The following is a 7880-nucleotide window of genomic DNA, read 5'->3' as shown; positions in this document are numbered from 1 at the left end:
AACAAATTAGAAAGCACCGACTAACAAGAAACTAGACATACGAAAATAAGAAAAAAAAAACACATGACTAAAAGATGTTTTTCAACCACTTTGTCCAAGATAAGTTACATTTTTTTCCTTACTCGAGTACCAATATTAAGAAAAGTAAACAACCTCGTCAAAAAGCAATTTTTTGTTAATACGATTCTTCAAGAACACCATGACAATATAGCTTCCACAATCTTTTTTTTCTTTTTTAGTTAGATTTAACACCGAATTTTCTTGCCACGCCATAAGATCCGAAGGGAATCTCAAGACCTGAAGATCCAAATGTTCTAGCTACGTACTCTATGCTAAATGAATGATATGAGTTTTTTCATAAACAACCTATCTTAACACCGAATTTTCTAGCTACATACTCCATACTAAATGAATGCTATGAGTTTTTCCATAAACAACCTATGATTAAATTTTATGTGCCAAAACGTAACTTGAAGTATGTTAGGTATTTTAGTGTAACTAAATTGAATTGTCGACCAATGTAAATCAAGATATATATTAAACAAGTTAAAAGGTGTCGAGTGCACACTTGCTAGAGTTTATTATGATGTTCTAGCCGAAGCCCCTAATGAACAGAGGGTCTAAGGAAGCATCACCCCAGGTGGCAGGATCCAAGTGATAGCGCCCTTAGATGGGGTCAAGTTGGAAATGATTTTTTAAATACTGTCACACTTATATCCTAGATCAAAATATAACGGATTTTAGTGAATATTAAAATTTTTCTAGCAATTACCAAACCTAATCTTATTATCATGTTCATTGTGTTGCATGCGCTTCACTCTATAGCTCAAATTTATACTAGTTCTAATCTCAGTTGAGTTTTATCCAATTGATTTATTTAGAGAAACATTAAATAGTTGTAATTTATAAGTGTTTACAGCTCTTAGATAATCCAAGTTGTTACTTGCTAAATTCCCCAACAAAGTATACAGAGCTCGTCATTTTTGGTACCGATTGTTTTTGGGGTACCGCTTTCTTATTAGAAAGACAAACTGTTATATTTTTGAAAAATATAATTGTGTGTATAAACATTTTTTTCAGTCAAGTTTTACAAATTTGCTCGATACCATATTAAATGAATATCTGTATTTTCAGACGAGTTATATGTACATTTGATAAGAAAATTTCGAATTTGGAAGTGAATATGTCGACTCTTATGGTGCCTACACAAACACGGTTTATGTCTAATCGTCCCTATTTATAACTTGTCAATCGACATTGCTACATGTTTGTGGCATTTGTTTACAAAACATAAATTCAATTATCCAAATTAATATACAAATGCCCAAAATTAAAAGCATATGGTTGAACGATATATGAATATGATTTAATAAATTCTCTTACAAGTAAGACATGTCACATGCAGAAGAGGGGTTATGTCATAAATTGTGATTTGTGAATGTGGTGTAAGTGAGACATATTAGCCTGTTTGATTATGACCAAAGGAACAAGTGGACACAATACTAATTACATACGAGTAACATGGATACAAGGTAGACATTGAACCTAGGACCACCTTAGATTGAATGAACACGGCAAACATCAAACAAGTTCGTTTCGGTAATACCACAAATCCAACATTGTCATCGCCTCATTTATGTTATGTCTACACATACACATCTTCAGTTCTTCACCAATAAATACTTATTGTTATAATATAAACTTGTAACATTATTATTATTATTATTATTATTATTATTATTATTATTATTATTATGTTTCAGATGTCTAAGCAAGTTTTACTAGACTAATCGAAAAACTAACCAAAAGTGAACCAAATTAGTAATAAAAATAATATAAAACACTTTAAAATCACTAGTACACACAGTCTGCGACAGATTCAGATTATTTTTTTCATATCGGAAATTTTTAAAAGTCGATTGTCCACCAATAAATATTTTTTTCATGTATAATCGGCTCACAAAATAGAAGAATATGACCAAATTTTCTCGTCCACCATTTATTTTGAGAAATCATTATATCACATTTATAATTTCAAAGTTTATAATTTAAATTCAATTTGACCAATAACTGAGTTTTAATTTGAAAAGTTGACTTATGAATTGGTTGGTTAATGAAAAACCCGTTCTCTATAATTGGTGGGTTAAATAGTGTTGAGTTTAATTGTTTGAAATGATTGTTGAATATTTGAACTATATGGATAATGAGTACAATCTAAAATAAGTTTATTTCTTTACTTGTATAAAACGGGCTCGGTTGATTTATATTTGCTAGTTATATTTGTATAGGTTTAAATTGTTGTTTCTTATGATGAGGTCGATCGGTTTCAAAATTCATGAGTTAATTGTCAAAATTGCTTAAGGGTCACTCATGATTAAATCACGTATATACTAAAAAAAAATAGGGTGTGGCCATAACCCATCATCTAAACCTAGGTACGCCTCGCACACAATAGTAATCATGTTAATGGTTAATTCGATTCAATTCAAGATAAACACCTAATACACTTTTCAAATCTTCCACTTCTCTGTTTTTAGATCATCACTAGAAAATAGGGATGAGCTCATACTGAACTATACCGATCCTGATAATCGTAAAAAACGGATATCGGTACTGAAAATGGTCGGTACAGTATACGAAGGCAAATAAATGGTAAAATATCAGTTGTGTACCGATCTCGAAACCTCAAAAAATGGATATTAGTTGATACCGAATATACCTGATATCATTTGCTCATGTCTATAGAAAATGTAGGAATGTAGGATCGTCCAAAAACTTAATGTGCCAATTATTTATCACACCTTGTAGATCCAACCCTAAAGAAGAAGGAATCCAAGGTCTTTAATCCAATTTGTACAGATTAATGATTTTCACTATTTTTTGGTTCATTTTCAATGGTCAATAACAAAATAAATTTGAATTTTAATAAAAAGAATTGGTTTTAAAAAATCAAGAAAGAAACTTGATAGTGATTGGATGAAAGTTGAACATAAAGTATATGATGAAGAAGTGATAAGTGATAAATGCATTTAAAAAACAAAAAGAAATCCAAAAACAACCAAAACAAGTCACTATCTGATGGACTGGATTGGTGGAAGAGAACATGGCCACAGTCTACTGTGTTCTTTTTTCTTCTTTTTTTCTAATTGTAAGTCATCAATTCACATAAAAACTATGGGTTATGGTATAGTTTATTTATTATAATATATGTTCAAATGATGTGAAATTAATTTTTATTTGAACTCTAAAGCACCAAACGTCTCGTTGGTGATGATTTGGCGGAAAGTTTTTTAGATCAAACATTGATAACATTTTCTTTTCATTTAAATTATGCAAATAAATACAAACGCGTGTTTCGTCCATTTAATTGTGTTATCAAGTTTCGTTACTTTGACTAGTTAAGTTTTCTTTCTATATGTAGTCATTTGTGTTCTCTTTTGTTCATCTAACGAATGAAGATAAATGAACAATTGTTAATTTATTAGTTTTTTTTGTTTAAAACTAATATTTTTTTAATGATATTTAAATCGTCAAGTGTCACATAAATAGACTATACTCATATGTGACGTTTGGAGACCAATGCTTACCGCAAGTAAGGGGTGTCACATGGTGTCTCCCCACCTCACATTTGGTGTGAGAATTGGCCAAACAAATACAACAAGTCTAATATTAGGTATCTTAAGAAACAAAGAGTGATTATAGAGTTGTTAAAAATGATAAGAAAAAAATATAAAATTGATACTATATGTAGTGTTTTTTATAGGTTATTATTTTTGTTTTGACAAACTTTTATGTATGTAGTTATGAAATACACTAAATTATTTCGCATAACTACTTTATATTATCGTGCATAAACTAAATACGAAAAATTGTTCGCATATTTGATGACTATAAAAGCTATGTTTGATATGATATGATAAACATATACATGTACAATGTTACTATTATTTTTCATGAAGTTATAAAAAAAAGGCCACATTGATGAGATTTTATGAACTCCTACACTTGGTTCGAAATTAATAAATGCCATGTGAATTATATGTGCAACATACTAACATGGAGGCGTACTTGATCTAGTCCACCCATAATAAGCGAACAACAAACATGGCTCCGCATTCGCCTTTCTCTTTCGGCTAGAATTAGAAAGTGTTTGAATGATGAGTTATGCGATAGTGTGCCAATGATGAGCCGGTTTGACTAACTATTCATGACCCTTGGTCGATGACTCAATAGTTGGTTTGCTAGACCACACCTATCCATTCACCTTAGATGTTGACACTATTATCTGTTACTAACTATTTGCAATGCATGAATAGTACATTTACCAATAGTATGTTGCTACCTCTTGTTAGGTGAAAAATTTTTATAAGAGCAAATTATCAAAATAGCTCATTTCATGAGAGAGAAAACAACAAATAGCATGTAAGATTTGAAATTCCTAAAATAGCTCATCAAATCTCACGTACACGTGAGTTTGTGAGATTCCCCGTAACTTTTCGTGGATGAATCAGATTTCGCCAAGTGTGTTCCATTCCCACCTACCACGATATTTTTCATCCCAAATCTGTCGGAAACGTAACTTTTGACACCAAATATAACCTGAAAAAAACCAACTGTAACGTGATATTTCAAGCTGTTTTTATCGGCAACGTGAGTTTTTAAAAAAGATGGATTTGAAAGGTTTTTGAAATTCATCTCCTTAGATGAATTTCAACCTCGGAGACAATTTTAGTTTTAGTTTACAAATTAACAATGATGATGGAGCTTGATAACCTCCCTGATCCATTCTCTCACCCATTCCCAGATTCATCACCAATCATGGATTTAAACAACTTCTCCACCACCAACAGCCACCGTGCAACACCACCGTTACTACAACACCACCCTAATATTAATTCCATGTACCCTTACAACGAACCGGTGGCAATATCTTCACCACAATTCGTACACCAGAAGCCAGATTCCGTGGAGGCAATGAGGGAGATGATATTCAGAATGGCAGCCTTGCAACCGGTCCAGATAGACCCGGAATCCGTGAAGCCACCGAAGAGAAGGAATGTTAAGATATCCAAGGACCCGCAAAGTGTGGCGGCTAGACACCGAAGAGAAAGGATTAGCGAGCGGATTAGGATGACGATGTTCATTACATGAAGTTTTCGAAGATGAATTTCAAAATAACATTAAAAACCATAATTTTGAAAACTCACGTTGCCGATAAAAAACGCTTGAAATATCACGTTACAGTTGGTTTTTTTCAGGTTATATTTGGTGTCAAAAGTTAGGTTTCCGACAGATTTGGGATGAAAAATATCGTGGTAGGTGGGAGTGGAACACACTTGGTGTAAGGTCCCGTTACCAGTAGCCCTACTTTCGTGTTGGATTTACTCATAAACGCAGTTCTAAATATCAGAGTTAATTAAAACATTCGCGGAATATAAAAGCTTTCATAAAACATTTCATAACAAAACACGTCTTGTCTTAAAACATCATTTTGTCTTTCAAAATGAACGAAACATTAAACTTAAACGTCTTGAGTCTTCCGATGCCAGCCTCTTATTCAGTGCAACGTGTCTCCTCAAGCGAGCTGCCTCATCCTACTCACCTGCGTGCATACTAAAAGTCAGCTACGCTGAGTGAGTTCTAGTTAATCATACATTATACAATACACATAAACTTATATTCTTTCATTCATAATTTCATACTTTCTTACTTTCCTTTTTTGTATTAACTTGCTTTCATATCTTACGTTATAAAGAGCATTACGCCCTACATTCCTCGAGTATTATTAGGGCTCGGTACCCTCCTTCCTCGAGTATTATTAGGGCTCGGTACCCTCCTTCCTCGAGTATTATTAGGGCTCGGTACCCTCCTTCCTCGAGTATTATTAGGGCTCGGTACCCTCTTTCCTCGAATATTAGTAGGGCTCGGTTCCCTAGTTCTCGAATATTAGTAGGGTTCGATTCCCTCTTCGTTACCATACAACCATACATCATACCTCGAGTATTATTAGGGCTCGGTACCCTTTTCGTAACCATACAACCATACAACCATCATTTCCTTCTTTTATTAACTTTATCACGTTCATACACATAAGCATACATATCATACTTACCTTATACATAGCGTTACAACCTGACAGTACGTGCAATATCCGAAGATCGTTCACGTACCATCAAGCAATCATTCATACATTTCACATTATCCACATAAGGCATACACTCATCTCTTAGGATAAGCGTATTAACAAACATATTGAGTATGCACACAGCCCCGAAAACATAACACATAAATGGGGCTAGAAACTCACCTGAATCCTGTTACGCTCTCCGTTAATAGTTATTCTCTTCTTGAGCTGTGCACGGCTAACTGTATAATATTTACACGTATCAATTAACTACTACTACTCATGTTGTATTTCTATCTTTATATGACCCACAACGAACGGGGGTCCGGGGGCAGCTCCCCTGGCAGCGGGGTCTAGGGGCGGCAGCCCCTAGCAGGGTCCAAGGGGCAGAGCCCCTGGCTGGGGTCGAGCTGCCAGGTCAGCTTGGAAAAATTTTATTTCCATTAACTGTCTTAACACATTTTTCATTAGGTTTTTAATTTATTTTCTAAGCGAACTTAACTTTAGGAGAAGTTAAACCTTAAGCGAACTTAGCTTTAGGCGAAGTTAAACCTTAAGCGAACTTAGCCGTAGGCGAAGTTATCAATTAGGCGAACTTGGCCTTAGGCGAAGTTACCAGTTAGGCGAACTTGGCCGTAGGCGAAGTTATCAATTAGGCGAACTTGGCCTTAGGCGAAGTTACCAGTTAGGCGAACTTGGCCTTAGGCGAAGTTACCAGTTAGGCGAACTTGGCCGTAGGCGAAGTTAAGCTTTGAAGGCGAAGTTAAGCTTTGAAGGCGAAATTAAGCTTTTGCAGGCGAAGTTGCCCAGTTCAGCTACGGGTTTGGTTTTTATCAAGCATTTTGGCGATTTTAATACCCTTGTTATGGTTCGACATCACCCACTACGTTCCCTAACCGTTTTCGGTCGTATATATATCCCGTATATACTATAAAGCTTGGACCTTTAAGTAAAAACGTTCAATACTACGTAAACTTTAAAGGTCAAGAAAATACCTTTAGCGCTCGTTCGATCTTGGTTAGCTTGTTTATGCACTCTAGATCTCGTGTAATAAGATCTAATACCAACTAACGTTTACTCTCTCTCGGGTCTTGCTCGTTTATGGTGTGTGTGTGTGTTTGGAGTGTGTAGAGATTATGATGGAAATGAAATGAGGGTTTAGGGTTTTAGCTTGGTTTAGGGGATATTTATATCCCTTAAAGCCCATGGACCTAAGGCCCATTCTCATTTAACCCATCTTAATTAATCTAAGTCCATGATCCGTTCTTTACTCGACATTAATTAATTAATAACGCGAAATCACTAAACGTAACTTTCTTTATTCAACATTATAAATTTTAGGATGTTACACTTGGCAGAATCTGATTCGTCCACAAAAAGTCACTGGGAATCTCACAAACTCACGTGTACGTGAGATTTGATGGGCTATTTTGGGAATTTCAAATCTCACGTGCTATTTGATGTTTTCTCTCTCATGAAATGGGCTATTTTGGTAATTTGCTCATTTTATAAATAGAAAATACTAATGGGGTGTAATGGTTTATAGGAGAGATTTTTTTTTGGTTTCTAGATGTTTCGCCATTTCAAATGGCGGAACCGACCATGGTAGCATAACCTGTCAGAAGTTGTCTGGTGACATGGACGTTGATTTGGTGTTCCGTCATTTCAAACGGCGGAAGCCAAATAAAAATCACATGTTACGCCATTTCAAATGGCGGAACACAATTTTCACCACTTCTAGGCTACCCCTATTTAT

At 34.7% G+C, this 7880-nt stretch overlaps 1 pseudogene; it reads left to right on the top strand.

Annotated features, from left to right (window-relative positions):
* Positions 1–4752: 4752 nt before the first annotated feature.
* On the top strand, positions 4753–5151 carry LOC143630668 (transcription factor HEC2 pseudogene; annotated as a pseudogene).
* Positions 5152–7880: the final 2729 nt, after the last annotated feature.

This window comes from Bidens hawaiensis, unplaced genomic scaffold, assembly GCF_021521415.1.
Source record: "Bidens hawaiensis isolate Kalapana, Puna unplaced genomic scaffold, B.hawaiensis_p1.1 tig00005780_1, whole genome shotgun sequence".
Classification (NCBI taxonomy): Eukaryota; Viridiplantae; Streptophyta; class Magnoliopsida; order Asterales; family Asteraceae; genus Bidens; species Bidens hawaiensis.
This window is presented reverse-complemented; position numbering and strand designations above follow the sequence as displayed.